Source organism: Coffea arabica, chromosome 8c, assembly GCF_036785885.1.
Source record: "Coffea arabica cultivar ET-39 chromosome 8c, Coffea Arabica ET-39 HiFi, whole genome shotgun sequence".
Lineage (NCBI taxonomy): Eukaryota > Viridiplantae > Streptophyta > Magnoliopsida > Gentianales > Rubiaceae > Coffea > Coffea arabica.
Window position 1 is genome coordinate 7,695,457 of NC_092325.1, and position 17,379 is coordinate 7,712,835.

A 17,379-nucleotide genomic window follows, 5' to 3' on the forward strand; every position below is an offset into this window, starting at 1 on the left:
TCATGGAAGATTATACATAGAAAAGTACAGGAAATAGATAAAACGTTGGAGGGAAATGGTGCGGTTTAATTAGGAAATTCAAAATATCTATATGCAATACATTTTTTTTTTTTAAGACGACAATAGTTGTATAACCTAATTTATTCTACACTAAGGAGGAGGGGGCGGACCTAAGGAGGTCCAGGGATAATTTGGAGGGGACTGAACCACCACCGGATCAAACGGGTGCACAACACACCCGCCTGGATTTTTTTTGAAGCAAATCACTTAAATATGGCATTTTTGCCCCACCAAGCTAGGTGGTGGCCTTCAGCCTTTGCTGGTGGTTATCTATATGCAATACAAGACTTTTAAAAATTTTGTGAGGGAAGCGGCGGCAATTCCCCCCCCCCCCCCCCCCGCGTGGTCACCCTGATTTGATTATGTTTGTTTATTTATTGAGATAATTTCAGAAACCTCTCTTGAGGTTTCTAACAATTTCACTAGCATTCCATAAAATTTGCAAAATTATATAAACCTCTCTTGAGATTAAGGTTTGATAACAAAATTAGTCCAATTAGATAGGCCTGTCAACGGGTCGGGTCCGGACCGGAATTCATTATTCCAGACCCGGACCCGGCACACTATATCGGATCTGGATCCGACCCTTTTACCCGACGGGTCTTTTACTCTATGTTCCGGATCCGGATCCGACGGGTCCCGGATCCGACGGGTCCCGGATCCGGATCCGGGTCTATTTGAAAAAAACTAACAAAATTTATAATTTCTAACAAAAATGAGAAAAAAAACATATATTTATAAACTAATTTCTAACTAATACAAAAAAAATCAAATAAGAAAAGAAATCAAATTAACCTTACTCAAATACATCACTCTAATCAAATTATATTGATTAGGATTCGGGTCCAATTATATTGATTACTCAAATACATCATCCTAATAAAATTATATTAATAAATATATAGTTTTTAAATTATTAATCTATTTATATCCGGATCCGGGTCCAATACGGGCCGGAATACTATATTCCGTATCCGACCCGTTTTTTTGTTTGACAAAACGGATCCGGATCCGGGTCCAGGTAACGGAACTAAATCCCTACCCACACCCGGATAAATTTGACGGATCCAATCCGGGTCCGGGTCTAGACCCGGACCGTTGACAGCCCTACAATTAGAAAAAGCAACATTAAAAGAATACTTTAAGGAGCGAGATGGAACTTTTATTCCATAAATACCCCTTTATGCATGTGCATGTATATAAGTTGTATTAATAAAAGAATAAAAATAATTAAAAGTTAGAAATAATTAATACACACATTTTACCTCTCAAAAAATTTATATTTAATAAATTAAACAACACAAATAAGTAGCAAAACTACACTAATGATTACAAGGTTCAACAAAATAGAATAGTCATCTGTTTCAACGTCATATTTGCTATGATTCTTATAACAGAAGAAATTTTCGAACTTTGCCTTTCTTTTCAGTGGAGGGGCCCCTTTCAGCCTACAAGTGTGCAATGCCTAATTATTCCATGTTTGTTCACAGAGAGGAAGTTAAGAGCTCCAATTCAGTATTGTACCAGTATGGAGCCGAACCCTTCACGTCAGCGTGTCCCTTGCTAAATTCTTTTAACCAGGACGAAAGGAGGCTTACCTCGGGCTTTTAATTCCTAGCTCCTCCTTTCAATGATAGCCGTCTTGTCTCCAACGTTGCTTAGAAGCACTTGAAAAATACTTCCCCTCCGGAAAGCCCGATACTGAATCACCACATTATAAGGTAATCTAGTATATCAACAACTTACGATTTTCAATATTATTGAATTCAATAACTACTTCAAATTGATATTTGAAGTGTTAAATAAACCAAAAACTAGAAAAGTACTTTGCAGGGAAGTTTTTGTAGAGGAGATGGAAAAAGGAAAAGCCACTGTTCGTCTGAGATGGAGACAACGGCTACCTAAGTTCTTCCTAAACCCTCTCATTACTTTTTTTACACTTATAATTAAAATGCTATTTTTCCTATCTATCTTTTAATATAAATATCGTTAGTTTGCTTTTATCGAATTTAACTGTGGTTTTGAAGGTTTAAAAGGATTAAGATGAGTTAAGTTAGTATGATACTTGTTAGCCTGAGAGAAGGTGGTATAGGAAATGAAACAAAAGATGTGTTGCAAGTTGCATACTTTTTACTTAACCTAAGAGAGGGTGGGATAGCTTGAGAGAGGGGTCGGACTGAAAGTAAAACATAGGGATAATTTCAGAAACCTCCCCTGAGGTTTCTAACATTTACACTTACCTTCCCTGTGGTTTGAACAATTACATTGACCTCCCCTGAGGTCATTAATCCTTTACAAATTTAGTCCAAATGATTAAAATATTATTTTAGAGAGTGAAATTAGAATTTTGTACCTGATTTGTCCTTTGTGCCACATGTCCAATGAATGACAAAGTATTACAAATTAATTAACAATTAATAAACTTTAAGGAGCGTAGTTTATAGGCAAATACGTATTGCCTATTTAAAGTACCAGCTCTTTACATGTATTTTACTTTCAAACATTTACTTTATCACAAATATTTATTCTCAAATACATATTTGTATTTACTCTCAAATATTTAATTTTTGTTAAACACAAAACCTACCAGTTTTTCTTCCGTAGAAATATTAATATAACACTTTTTCAATTTTAGTTATAAATATTTATGTATTTAACATAAATTAAATGATTCAGAATAAAATATCCATAAAAAGCCAATACTTTACTCATGTAATGGATGAAAGTCATAAAAAATTAATAGTTTATGAGGCCATTTATTTTTTAAAAAATATTTAATTTATATTAAATAGATAACCTACTGATTTTTTTTGCAAGAATATTACTTTAACACTTTTTAATTTTTAATTACAAATGTTAATATATTTATCATAAATTAAATATTTGAAAATAAAATATCTGTAAAGAGCCGATACTTTAAATAGAATATGCGTATTTGCCTATAAACTACACTATTTAAAGTAAGGAGTATAGTTTATTGATTTAAGTTAAGGAGTGTAGTTTATTGATTTAAGTAAGGAGTGTAGTTTATAGGCAAACACGCATAACTTATTTAAAGTACCGGCTCTTTACAGGTATTTTATTTTTAAATATTTAATTTACAATAAATATATCAATATTTGTAATTAAAAATTAAAAGGTGTTACAATAATATTCTTGTAAAAAGAAAATCGATAGGTTATCTATTTAATATAAATTAAAATTAAAAAAAAAAAAAGAAATGGCCTATAAAATGTTAATTTTTTATGGCTTTCATCCATTACATGAGTAAAGTATTAGTTCTTTATGAGTATTTTATTCTGAATCATTTAATTTATGTTAAATACATAAATATTTGTAATTGAAATTGAATAAATGTTATATTAATATTTCTACGGAAGAAAAACTGGTAGGTTTTGTATTTAATAAAAATTAAATATTTGAGAGTAAATATAAATCTGTATTTGAGAATAAATATTTGTGATAAAGTAAATGTTTGAAAATAAAATTCATGTAAAGAGCTGGTACTTTAAATAGGCAATACGTATTTGTCTATAAACTACGCTCGTTAAAGTTTATTAATTGTTAATTAATTTGTAATACTTTGCCATTCATTGGACATGTGGCACAAAGGACAAATCAGGTACAAAATTCTAATTTCACTCTCTAAAATAATATTTTAATCATTTGGACTGAATTTGTAAAGGATTAGTAACCTCAGGAGAGGTCAGTGTAATTGTTCAAACCACAGGGGAGGTAAGTGTAAATGTCAAAAACCTCAGGGGAGGTTTCTGAAATTATCCCTAAAACATATAGGATTCTAACGTATTTACTTTTTGCTTGTTGAAAAGAAGTTTAGCTTGTAGTTAAAACTAGTTTCTTGTTGAAGTTGTGTACATACATTTGAGGTAGTCAAGTTCCAAAACAAAATTGGAGTGTCTAAGTAAACATTTTATCATTTTCCTGTATTTAGTCCATAACAAGTTTCGTTTTTGGGTGTATTAACATTTTATTTAAGCAAAAAAAAAAAAAGGAAAAACAACACCAATGGTCTATATCAAAATGTGGGGGAGTATTGGCATCGTTTTCCACAAAAAAGAAATATTCCATCTTTTATTTCACTTTCTGATATTCTATACAACCAATATATAAGAACATTTATTTCATTGCATAAAAACTCTAGAATTTTTAAAGAAGAAAAACAGTAGAATTTTTTTAGTGAAGGAAAAACTCTAAACAATTTTTTACGAAAATTAGATTGTAACAAAAGCCAATGTCCTCTCATTGAAATTTGTAAGATTTTTTTAATGGACAATAACAATCATTTTTTGAATTAAGAAGTAATTATCAATATCACCATTGGTATTTTTCCTCCTATTATTCTGGAAAATAAATGGGGAAAAATATCTCCGGACCGACCGGACCCAACAAAAGAAAAAGAACCATAACGGACCCCACAATTTCGGATCTTTTATCCGACCCGAATGCGATCTCACGCGACCCGCCAAACACGTGGCCTACAATCTCGCATCTCCTGTCTCTCTTCTCTTTCTTTCTTTTTCCTAAAAATTTTCCATCCGAAGGCCCGGATTTTCCGATGCTGATCTCCGGTCGCCGGGGACAATTCTCCGATCATTTCCCCGTATAAGTATCTACGTCACAAATATTTTATTCGTTTTTGAATCAAATTTATATTACGTGCATGGCTCCTTTAGACGACGAAGATGAAAGCCTTGCTCGCTTCCTCGAATCGGAAGTCCTCTCCGAATTCTCCGATCAGGTAGTTAAATTTATGCTTATATTGGTGTGAAATTTCTTAAGTTTATGAAAGTGCTGTTATTTTTGAATTTTAAGATAATTATAGAATGGGTTAATTAGGGCTTGTTTGGTATTTTTGCTGTATTGAAGGTACGGATGGAGAATATTTCAGCTTAATTTTCCTATCGATCGGATAAGATTATTTGCTAAATGATTGCAATTATCTCATTCAGGAATTTTTTTTGGCGAGCCTGCTTAATTTTATTTGACAACTTTTTTAAAAAAAAAAAATTTCACTGTCAAAATGAATTTTGAGGTTTTGCCCTCTGCAGCGGCTACAATGTCTGAAAATAGTGAAGCTTGTTTGCAATTTTTTTTTTTACTTCTTTTTTTTTTTTGGTTGGAAAAATCAATTTTTCAATAGTAGATTTTAGAACAATAAAAAGTTTAACAAAATTGGATTTTTATCATTTGCCTGCAGGAAAAAAAAGGTTAGTATATGTTCTTGAAGTTATAGAAAAAAAAAAGAGAGAATAGTTGAAGCTTGTGTCATAATTGTTAATTTCGGTGTTATTTCGTTGTGTCACGTAAAGCAATAGACTTTTTAGTCGTTATAGTAGGTTAGTGAAGCAATATGATATGCATCATGTTTTTGATCGATTTTCTCTTGCTACTGTTAACTTTGAAGAGTAAATGTTATATTTTTTCGGCCGAATGAAGATTTATGTGATTTAAGTGAAAATTTATGCGGTTAAAGTCTATGATTTTGGACTTCTAATAACAAGACACGCATCCTTGTGTGTGTTAAGTGTGAGGTTACATGGGTATTTGTCATGGTTGACTCATTGATCTATTTTCAGGAGGATGAAAAGAGGGAAGAGAAGCTTGAGGAAGAGGATGATGATGGAGTTGTAAAGAGAATGCTGGTTGTGGAGGATGACTATAGTGATGAGGTAGAAGAGGAGAGTGATGCGATAAGAAAGCTAATTGAGGAGGATGACATTAGTGAAGAGGTGGAGATGAGGAAGGAGGAGGAGGAGAATGAGGAGGAGGAGGAGAAGCAAGTAAACAAAATGCTGATTGAGGAGGGTGGTATTAGTTGTGAGGATGACGAAAAGGAGGGAGAAGAAAGAGAACTAAAGAAAAGGAGAATTGAGGAAGTTGATAATCATAATGAGGGGCAGTCCATGATATTGTCATCATGCCAATTTTTGTCATCACATGAGTTGGTAGCTGCATCGTTGCCTTCTAAGAAGATTGGAACTGCTACAGATGTTAATAATAGTGGAAGTAGTAGTGAGAGCAGACCGGTGCCTTGAAGGGTGGAGACAGGGGATTTGAGTAAAGTTCCTCCTGAGTTGTTCCGTCACATTCTTAAGTTTCTCTCCTCTGAGGTACTTGTAGTATGTGCACCTGTTCTATCTTATATTTCTTTTCCTTGCTCAGTAAGGAAGTTATTTGTTTTGTGGCAATTGGATGCAGGATCTTGTTGCATGTTCTTTGGTGTGTAGATTCCTCAATCTTGCTGCTTCTGATGAGTCCTTGTGGCGCCGCCTGTGAGTACTTCCATTCTGTATGTGGAGTGTGATTATTGGTTGGTTTTGCCAAACTTCTCCAGATTCTTTCTGTTTGGTTGAGATTTAACAGCCTTATTTCTATGTGTGTTTATGAGTTTAGGATGAGCTTATAATAGTCAGGACTAGCTATAATTTTATTCACATGTATATCTGTTTTCAAGAGAAGTTAATGCTTGATTGATTGTACATGGATTTTTGTAGGTATTGCATGCGGTGGGGTCTTTTGCCACCCAAGAAGTTGCGAGAATTTGCCTGGAAAAAGCTTTACATTCAGGTGTGTTCTGACACAAAATCAATTTTACTGTTGTTCTATATGAGCTTGTCAAGGCTACCTCATTATGTTGGTTAGTCGGAGGCTATTTGCTGTTTGGTCTAAAATGTTAGTTCATTGCTTTAAAAGGAATAGTTATACTGAAGAATTTGCTATAGGCGGTAGTTCGCTTAAAGTACTTTGATAGTTTGTTTGCAATAGCATTTATTTGTAGCTGCAGGATGCATAACATGATAGGCATTGTTACACTTCTTTACAAAACTATAAATGATTAGATGTACAAAAGCATCTTAAATGTGAACTTTTATTTTATCTTTTTTTTTTTTTTGTGTTTTTCCAGCGAGATGAAGAGGACATGGTGGAGTTAGTTAGGAACTGCCCATCTGAATTTAAAGAGTATTACATACAAATGCAGGCAGCGAAAAGAAGCCAAGCACCTCCTCCTTCCCAGGTATAAAGGGATTACTCTCCTTGAATTGTTGGCTTGGACAGGAGATAGTTGAACTGATTTGATGAACAAATTTGTACTCTACATCTCTCCGTGCGTTCTTTCTTTTTGTTTGTTTATTTTCTTATTTGAATAAGAATTTTATTGTTAAGAAGTTGAAGCTATGGTTGTTTCTCTAGAAGGATTTACCCTTTTGCTGGATAGATGCATTTCTAATATATTTCAGCATGATGGTATCTGCAATACCTTAGAAGTCTTAAGCTAATGATCCTATTGCCCATATCCTACAATTTAAAAAATTAAAATATAAAAGAGAATATTCTATATTGGAGTACATTTATTTTTATGACTGAAGAGAATCTTCTATATTGGAGTACATTTATTTTTTTAACTGAAAATACAGGAGAAAAATATTGAAAGAGGGAAAAAAATTGAGCTTTGCATTTATGCAAAGACGAACTTTCTTCCTTGAATACCTTGTTAATCTAGAGAATCTTGGACATTGTTCCTAGTATTATTGTTTCGCCTATTTGGTCTAGCTTTTCTTCCAGATAAATCTACTTCTATGTGGTTCTCCTCTAAACGGCATTGAATACTTTTGCTTACATGACTTTGTTTTTGAGAGAGGGCTTTGTTCGGCATGGTATGATCTTGACTAAATGATATCCTTGGTACTTGATTTTCAATTTGGGCTGCTTGAGTTGTTTCTAAACAGACGCAATAACTTCAACTACCATTTGGTGTTTGATCTATAGGTGCTTGATGATCGGATAATCATTGACAAGACTGTCACTGATCAAGTTTCTACATGGAAGAGTAGTAGAGGCCTGACTGATAAGGTGGTTGTAAATCATGCTTGCTCTGGGGAAACATGTACCTATTATCAAATTGGAGATGTTTTTGTTTGTGAGAAGACTGGAAATGTACATGGTAAGATGGCAAATCTATTAAAGAGTTCTACTTGTTAAGTGGTTATGTGATTCTTGGATTTGGAATAATCAGGGAGCCAATTAGTTCTTTAAGATTTTTATGCGATTATGCAGTGTGTGACGATACTTGCAAAGAAGTTGTTGCTGATCCTGCAAATGAGCTTCTTGTTTGTACCATCTCTGGCAGATGTTTTGACAGATTACTCTCTCCATCTGAAATGGAACCAGATGCTGTAAGCAATTTTCCTTTTGTTTCGTTTTTAGTTTTATTTTCTAACTTTTACTGCTTGCAGTTATTTGCTTCACTTTCCTCAAATGCATGGACTTAAAAAAGATGTCACGCTAACAGCTAAACCAAATGATCAATGATTTACCTTTAAGTTTTTCTTCTACAAGTTAACTGTTGCAACAAGAATGCCATTGGCTAAGTAAGTAACAAGGGTGTAAAGTGGTAAGAAAAAGGTTGTGACAAAGTCAAACTGGGGGTAGACCCCCCCCCCCCCCCCCCCCAGTTTCGGATATTGCGTCACTGGACCATTGTCTCCCTCAGTTGCTAAGATGGTGTCTCTGGTAGATGGATTTCTAGTTTATTATCTTCCCAGGCGATGCTTATTTTACTTTTCTTTTTGTTTTTTCTGCTTAATTTATAGGAACTGCAACAAGGTGGTGTGACAGATGAAGCAGAGCCATTTTGGGGGTCTGGGCGATTTGGTTCGATTCTTTTTTTTTTTTTTCCTTATGATTGTATTTTCTCATCCGTAAAATGTCCAATACTAATTGTTGCTAACATAAATGTGTTGCGTTTCAGCTCGGGCTTACCAACTGGGATATAATTGTGCTGATGAGAAGGAACTAGAAGCTACTTTGAGGTTTTGCTGATTTATCTAGCTAGATTTTCTCCATACTTCATATAGCACACAAATGATATGATTCATGTTGGAAAAGTTGTTATATTTTGTTGAGATTACATATCATTAGATACCATAAGAGCTGATCATGGAGATTGGAAATGTAACTTAGCTGTAGACAAGAAGATGCTTGCTTCTTTCTCAAGACCTCTCTCCTCTCTCTCTGAAGAAGCCCCTTTCCCGGGGGAATGGGTTTGTATCTTCTTACCCTGGGTGTTGGGTTTGTATCTTTGTGGTTTGTTGGCTTGGGTTACCTTTTGACCTTTCCCTGATGAATGGAGTAGCCCTTTTGAATTATTGTGGAGCATAGTTATTTTATGCTGCAGCCTGAATGGTTTTGCATCTTTTAATTTTTTTTTTTAATGAATAATACAATGAACGGCTATGATTGCAAGTGCATCAATTAACGACATTGTTCTCTATAAACGCCATTGTTTCACAAAAACCCAAATCCTTCCCAAGTCGAAGTCCCTAGAATATCATTTATTGGCTAAGAACTATGCATTAATTGGTAGTTTTGCTGCTGGTTACAAAGTAACTTGTTTTTATCTAACACTAAGAATATATGATGGAACATGTTTCAAATCTGACTCTTTTCTTGCTAGAGAAAAATGGCAAAAAAAAAAAAAAAAAGAAATTGTGTACGTTGGCCGCAAAGCCAATGTGGTGATTTTTTGTGAGTGGTGGAATTGAGGGAACGCCCATCCTCCACACCAATCGCTGTAAAGCATGATCTCTTGCAACTACTGAGTTTTGGTTTAATGGTCACTAAAAAGGGATTTAGTCTATCTTTTAGCTGTATGTAAGGGGTTTAAATTTCACTTGTAGTGAAAAAAATTCAAAAGATGTACTAGAGTACTTTTTTGCTCTAGTAAGATTTGTATACCTGTTAACTTTTGATACAGTTTATTTAGGTTTTCCTCCCTCTAGAAACACAACTTGTTTAGGCTTCTCTTTCTCTAGAATAGAATAGATTAAATTATACAAATGTTATTGTTATCAGAAAAAAAATGACCTCTTGCATGCTCCCCTCCCTTTAGAATAGAATAAATTAGATTATATAAATGTTACCGTTGTCGGAAAAAAGAAATATCTCTTGCATGATTTGGATGAACTGATTGTTTGGCAGCAGATCTTCATCCTCGAAATTCTAGCTGCAATTTGGTTTCATAATTTACTGAAATTGCTGCTTCATTGAGGATTGGGATGCATGCGAAGCACTCAAAAAGGGGAAAAAAAAAAAAAAGTTGGGTCAGTGAAACATTTTCTACGTCATTTTAGCTTTCTACAGTTGCGTAGTATCTGTCTCCTTTGGTTTTCGGAGTTTTCTCCTAAATTTTGTATTTTTGTTTTTGGTACGATTAAATTTTGTACTCTTCTATGTACCAGTGAATTTTGCTTTCCTTTTCTTGTACTTTGTTAATTTTCATTATTATTTTTGTGGTCATTTTTTCATTATTAGGGTCATATCCTAATAACAGTAAATCTTGAACGAGGGGTAAATTTTTTCCTCTTCCGGTGCTTTGCTAATTTTCATTATTATTTCTGTGGTCATTTTTTTATTATTATTAGGGTCTTACCCTAATTACCATAAATCTTGTCCAAGGTGTAAATTTAGATTGGAGAAGCGTATATTTAGCTTTTTCCCTTGGAGCAATTGGACTACTCCCGGGTAAGTTTTCACAATTCTCACGTCACATTGGTTTTTTTTTTTTTTTTTTAAAAAAAATCACGCAATGAAGTTCAAACTTTTATTTAAATGCATTGCACTTAAAAGTTTCTTTCAAAAAAAATTTTTTCTGAGAAATGCATTGCACTTAAAATCGCGAGTTTATCTTAAGATATTCTAGAAACTTTTCTACTCTTAAATATCCCAAAATATAGTCTAAAAACTCTATTACAGCAAAATTTTTCAAAAACACCCCAAAAAAGCTAATCCAAACAGGGCCAACAATTTTACAAACTAATAATGAACGTATATGAACAATGATCATGTCTAAATCATGCAACTTTCTTTCTCAACTGTAAAAATTGACCATAGTCTACATTACTCGGATTCTTTCACTTTACCCTGTCATATCCATGTCTAACTCTTCATTCCATGCGGGAGTAGATATGTTGACAGAATTCGGTTGCCGAGTCCAAGTAACATAGCTTCCAATCAAGAAAATAAGTGAAATCATATATTCCTTCTACTTATATTAATAGGGTGAACAATTGGGGTAATTTTGCAATATTTTCATACATTTTTGTACAAATTGTTCAAAATAAAAGGTAAGGGTGCTATGTGAAAAATAGATGAAAGCATTTATGCTGCAAATTGGAAATAATCCCGAGGATTTCTTGTATAGAATGGAGGTGACTTGTATCTATGTACCTCAATTACTTACAAGGTAAATTTTCAAATAAAAATGAATTAGAGAGGATAAACAAAAATACAAGTAAGAAGCTTGCAAATAAGGAAAAGATTGAAAAGAACTTAAAAAGAAACTATGCAAAAGTTTATACGTTAAAATATTAAGCACTTTTTTGAAATAGAAGTACAAGGGAAGAAGCAATTCTGCCAGGAATGATGTTCAAATAGGAGAATCATTCAAGTTTCCCTTGTTTAAAGATGATTTCAATGTGGACTGCATCATATCCAACTTGAAGCTAAACCAAAAGCTAAACTAAACAAAATCACATTCCAAGCATGGTTCAAAGTCGCGGTCGCGGTCGCAGTCGTAGCTTGGACTGTTCCACATCAGCCGAGTCGTCTCGGTCTCAGCCGGATCTTCGAACCGTGATTCCAAGTGTGGTTGAAATAAGAATGCAAAACTCAGAAGCAAGGGATACTTTGATTGGTAATAGGTGCAATCTGCACAATCAATGTACACATTAGTCTTTGCTATGATCTAAAGTCATTATTTTGCATGCTCAAAAATTCACACAAAGTGATATATAAATATGGACCATCAGCCAATTTGATATACAAAAATATCTACACAATTTGATAAAGGGTATAACTTGACTGCTTTTCCAATCAACATATTGATCTAATTCCTGTGGGCTCACTCCTTACTGTATGTAGATAGCATACTAGTTCAACCCTCTGAGCTCAGAATTTCATCATATATTTGCCTAAACTTACACAACCTAATGACCATTGCCTAAAATCCTGAACAAAAAAATGGTTGAAAAAAAACTGATAAATCATTTTAGCCACCATCACCAGCTCAAGCTGTACAAAAGTGTAGATTATTATCAGTACAAAAAGAGTCCATGGAGTTCAAGTGTTCAACTGCCTGTCACTTGTGCAGGAAAGTAGACACAGTTTCAAAAGTTCACAAGATCTCTGGAAGGGAAATTTCTCCAATATATGGTTGTAAAGAGTGTGGATTCTTCGTCCATAAATCTTGTGCCGAATTACCGCAAGAATTAAGCCATCCCTTTCATCCGCAGCATGTTCTTTGTCTCCAAGAAGTAGCAGCTGTACAAGAACCTTCTGATGATGATGATTGGAAACTTCAGTGCTATGCTTGTGGTATTGATACTACTTCAAGTTATATCTACCATTGCTCTCATTGTAAGTTCACCCTCGGCTTCTCGTGCATTCAGCTGAAACCGAGCAACAAATATGAAGCTCAAACAGCCCAAAACAGCCATCACCATCCCTTGTTTGTTTGTAACAAAGTTAACACCAGCTATGTTGATGATGACTTTAAACTTCCCTGTTCTTTTTGCCATAGTCTTTTCTCTCCGATGCAAAAGATATGTGTTTGTCTTCATTGCAAAAATTTGTTGCACGAATCATGTGCTCTTCCACCTGAAATCATACATGCATTTCACATGGAGCATCCTTTGGTGATTCTTCGAAAAGAATTCAAATGCAATGCCTGTTGTAGGACTCGTACTGCAGTATTCCACTGTTCACGGTGTCAACTTTCTTTAGACCTTGATTGTGCTACTTTACTTCCCACCACCAGAAACTCTGAATCTGATGATCACAGCGACTCATCCCACTGTCATCCCCTGATTCAATGTGATGACATAAAGAAATCTAAATTTTATTGCTCTGGATGTGGATCATCCATATCGGATTCGAATTTCATCTTTGTTTGCCTGCAATGTGGTATTTTGCTAGACAAATCTTGTACTGAACTCCCGCAGGAGATTACCCACTCTATTCACCCATTACATCATCTGAAACTAATTGAAAATACCCAATCAGTCGGTCGAAGTTTTTATTGTCAACGTGATCTAAGGTTTCGCGCATGTTTAGCAACAATTGATTATTTTTTCTACTATGCCTGCCAAGAATGCAAATTTTACTTGCTACGATAACCTCAAGATCTTTCCTTCATTTCCTGCAAGACTTGCATAGAGATGTGTGAGAAGAATTACTTTCATTGTGTACAGTGCGAATTTGGAATTCATCTCAACTGTTATCCATTCTTACCGACTAGAATCAAACATGATTGCCATTGTGATCCACTCGTGCTCATAAAATCTCGGACCAAAGACATTCCAGATGAAGATAGTGATGAGGAGTTCTATTGCAAATTTGCAATGCTTGTGAGAAACTAAGAGACCTCGATGATCCTACGTATTACTGCAAAGACTGCCATTTTGTCGGTCATACTCATTGTGTGATTTCTGAGGTATTCAACAAATTGAACAACTCACTGTTACTTTCCACTTTCCAGGAAGTTGATGACAAGATTTTTTAATTCCTGAACTCCTTACTACAGGTTGTCAGTTGAGTTCTTCATCTAACATCCACAGAATATTACTGATTCACATATATTTTTTTTAAATTTGTTTCAGATATTGCATTGCATGGAGAGGGAATCTGCACCATCCGAATGGACAGAATCCATAAACGAGTTTCATCCACCACCGTTCCTGATAGAACTGTCAGAATCCCCATCTGAGCATCTTCCACCCGAAGTCCCGTTCCCATTTGATCAATTGCCAGCTGCCCCGATATCTGAATTGGCAGAATCCCCTTTCAGAATCTTTCAACAAGTAGCAGCCACTGAATTGCCAGAGGCACTATCTGAGTTTCTTCAATCGAATGACCCTTCTGAAACATTTGAAGTTCAACCGAAGCCATTCCTGAGAAACACATTTTCATTCATGAAATCACGTATTCAGGGATTAGCTTTAATAATACCGAAGTGGATTGGATTTTTATCTTTGGGAAATTGGCTTGCCAACATTGTCACAAATTGATGTCAAAGGAATAAATTCTCAGATAAATATTCTCTCTCGAAAAGTGTGATTTTTCTCGACAGAAAAGAAATTTAAAGTCCCCCTTATATGCATGCTGGTAATGCTGATTCCGAAGACTATCAGGCTGTCAGCTGCTTCTATCCCTTTTATTCAAAGAGCATATACTATATGGTTACAGCCACCAGCCCTCACCACCGAGAACTCAAGTCTCGGTGGCGTGAGAGGTTAAGGGTCGACTTTGTCTCAACCTTACTTTCCGTTAATTTGTCACTACATGTGACTGTTTCGGTGGCTTTTTTCGATAGTGATTTAACTTCCGTCGACTCCCCCTCCCTCTAGATTAGAATAGATTAGATTATAAAAATATTATTGTTACGACAATATATATATATATATATATATATATATTCGATTTGGTTATGAATGAATAAATGCAATACATTTTAGAATTGACCGAGTAGCACTATAAAAATGCATACAATACTGAGATAGTAAGATGGGGAATGGGGTAGGTACTAATGACTTAGATCCGGTTAGGTGCAGTTGGTGTACTTCATGTACAATGTAAGTGTACACATATGGAGACGGGTGTATTTGATATAGTGATATGATGTATACAAATAAAATTTATGAGTACAATAAAATTATATAAACGGACACCACAAAATATAAAAAAGTGCAATAACAGGACAAACGTGCGAAATTGCCGAGCTTTAGGAGGAAGGCAGAGTTAGACTAAGATGTGGTTATGTTGTGGTAGAAGCCACCATGCTGCATCTCTTAGATTTTGATTCAAATTGTCATGCCTGCTTTCTTCTGGATTTCTTGTTGAATTTTCAAGTTTACATTAGCACAGAAAAATACCAAACTCCCAAATTTGAGTCCAAGCCCCCCAACTCCACAGTCCCTAGTAGAACATTTACTGGCCATTTATTTACAATGCATTGGTAGTTGGTAGTTTTGCCATCAGCTAGATATTTAATCGGTATAAGTGGCAAATAAGTTCGCTTAATTAAATTTACCCATATTCAATTATTCATCCATGAATATATGGATATGGGTATATTAAGTTTTTACATATGGATATAAATGGGTTACCCAATAATATTCATTTAATAAATGAGTATTATTGGATAACCTATCAAATCCAATTAACACATTTTAAATTGTATTCCTCACAGCCTCCTCTCTTCCCCCACCCATTTTTTCTTTTTTCAGATTCTTCATTTTGTCATGATGTTAAATACTTTTGTTTCATTATTATTATTTGTTAGTTTTATCTTATCATTTTATTTTATCTTAGTTTGTTAACTTGCTCATTTTTCAGTATTACCAATTTATGAAAAATTTTAGCCTCTTTTCCTACCTTTCCAAAATGAAATTTTAAATTTACACACAAAACAAAAATTCTAAGGGCTCAAAATTTTTGGATTAAGTTTTTATGTTAACTTTTATAGTACTTAGTTCAAATTTTTATATTCTTATTATTCAATTATTAAATAGTATGTAATTTTGTGACATAGAATACGAATAGAAAAAAATGGTAATTAGGCTTATTGAACATTATAAGTAAATATTTAAAGCTAATTATGGGTGCAAAGGGTGATATAAATTGATAATTTAGTTTGCAAAAATGAATTTAAATGAGTTTACAAAAAGTTAAAATAAATGGGTTATAAATGAGTAATTGGGTTACCCAATTTATTTTTTGACTTACTTATTTATACCTATCTAATTAAATAGGTATAAATGGGTTGACTCGCTTATATCCATTACTCATTTTAACCAACTCAAACGCGTCAAAATCACTAATTTTGACACCTCTATTAATCTGTAACATTGCTTTATCTAACAGTGAAGACTAATCTGACTCAGGCGATTTAGGAGCCAACAAAGTGATTCAATATTACAGTCCAAATGCTATTTATTTGACTTAATTAAAATCAACTCAATTGTCCACTAAGATTTTGACTTGTCTTCAGTAGTTGCCAGTAGTAAATAGTTTGTTATCACTTTAACAAAATTGGATTTTGACCCACTCATTTTTCTTCCAAACTAAGAACTCTGCCCTCCCAAATATTATACATCTCTAAATTTTGCCCCTTGCGTCTTTAGTTCTTGTGTTTGCCCTACCAAATCCAATTTATATTAGAGAGGACAAAGCACATTAATTCAGCTGCCTCTTGAATTCCAACATGAAATTACACATTCTTTTCACGTGTTTGAAGTTTACTTGCATAAAAAATTATGAAATTTACGCTAATCGGTTTAAATTGGACAGAATTCAATTCGTGAGGTCGTGATCCTAGAAAATCCAATCCCTTAGCGATAGACTTTACCATAGAGATGATTTAAGATGTAGCATGTGTTTACTTTTTCTACCGTGCAAAGAATGCAAGTTTTACTTGCATCCTCGTTGTGCAGTTAAAACTGCTCGGTAGGTAACATCTAAAGCCCACCATCATCCTCTTGCTTTCCTTTTTTTTTTTTTTTTTTTGTCACTTGTCAAAGTCTACATCTACACCTACTCCTAAGCCTAATCTAGCCTATACTAGGGGAGGGACCCAACAGGGTCACGGGGAACCGATGGGGACTAAACCACCATCGGACCATGTGGGTGCACAGCACCCATATGGATCTTGAGCAAGGCCACATTAAGTGGCAATTTTTTGATGGGAGCAAGGGTTGAACCCTTGACCTCCCACCCCACACTAAAGGTGGTGGCCAACTCCTCTTGCTTTCCTTAGTACAAAACCTCAAGAATTTTGTTGTTTTTGTTTTTGGAAGAGTTGTAAAGAGCGGTGTGAGAAATTTTTTTTTTCAATTGTGCAAAGTGCGAAACCTGATTTCGTCTCAAATTCGATCCATTCTGACCAACTAGAATCAAACATGCCTGCCATTGTGACCCGCTCCTCACAAAGTCTCGAATCAAATACATGCCAGACGAAGATAGTGTTCAACGAAAGCCATTCTTCAAAGAAACATTTGCGTTGAGGTGGATTAAACCATTAGCACGCGGAATTTTAGCTCGCCAATTTTTGTCACAAAATTGGTATCAAAGGAATAACAAATCGACACCAAATATTGCCACCATTGGTGCTTGGCACGGTTCAACACAGGTATTGGATTTGGGCATCTGGAAGATACTTCACTGAAGGTTTAGACTAGAGTTGCACACGAGTTGAACTGCTCGCGAACACTTCGAGTTAAAACTTGACTCGAATTTCGTCAATAT

General features: G+C 34.6%; 1 pseudogene; it reads left to right on the forward strand.

Moving 5' to 3' along the window:
- The first annotated feature begins 4,547 nt into the window (after positions 1–4,547).
- On the forward strand, positions 4,548–9,227 carry LOC113705604 (F-box protein SKIP31-like; annotated as a pseudogene).
- Positions 9,228–17,379: the final 8,152 nt, after the last annotated feature.